Raw genomic sequence first — 949 nt, 5'->3', positions numbered from 1 at the left:
CTTTCCCTCAGTAGATTTTTAAGTTTTTACTCATCTCTGTCCCACCATCCCCATCTTACAAGCCCAGAAGCTAGCAAAGTACTTAGCACATAGGAGGTGCTTAATGAATGTTCCATGAACTAAAAGAACAGGACCAGATCTGTAGAATATACACAACAGGTAGAGCAAAGTTTACAATGCATATTCTTTTCATGAGGATTTTATGGCTAGAACAGCTAACATTTATTTTTAATTACAACAAACTATTCATAGAGTTGCTATATATGAATGTAAGTTAGGTAGTATTCACCAGTTACACTAGCTTGTATGCATGTATTAGGTCTGTGGGCAAAGAACTGCAGATAGTGCAGATACAATATAGTATCAAGTAGTGTGCATGAGAAGAGAAGGCAGCAGAGTCCAGCCTTGCAGCGTTCACTAAATCAGGTTTAACATCAGCAATATTCATTCTCTTAACACAAGTGAGGCTTTTTCATTAGTAACCCCAAATGACTGCTCACCTAGAACGAGAATTCAACAGCAGCTATGAGAATCTGTTAAACAGTAATCAAAACTAGAGGTAGCCATTGTATATTCCTGTTATTTAACTCAAAATTTCTTGGGAACATTAAAAGTAACCGAGATTTATTTGCAAAGATCCTAGTTCAAACCAATCCAAATTTTAGAATTACAATACAGGTTGCACAATTTTAACTTTGACACTGCTCTTAATACATGCAAATATATAGAAATGGTCAGATTGATATAAATAGAAAAAAGAATGTATTATTCACATGATTATATTGAAAATAATTTCAAAGTCTAAAAACCTCATATTAACAACCCACTTATTTGACATATTTGGCTGTCACAAGATATAAATCTTAGGGTTCAGTCTATTAATATTGTATTGGGTATATGTTTATTAATTTCTTGATCTGTTACAGTAAAACAGCTGAAGCAGCAGAAC

This window comes from Pteropus alecto, unplaced genomic scaffold (genome assembly GCF_000325575.1).
Source record: "Pteropus alecto unplaced genomic scaffold, ASM32557v1 scaffold20, whole genome shotgun sequence".
NCBI lineage: Eukaryota > Metazoa > Chordata > Mammalia > Chiroptera > Pteropodidae > Pteropus > Pteropus alecto.
This window is presented reverse-complemented; position numbering follows the sequence as displayed.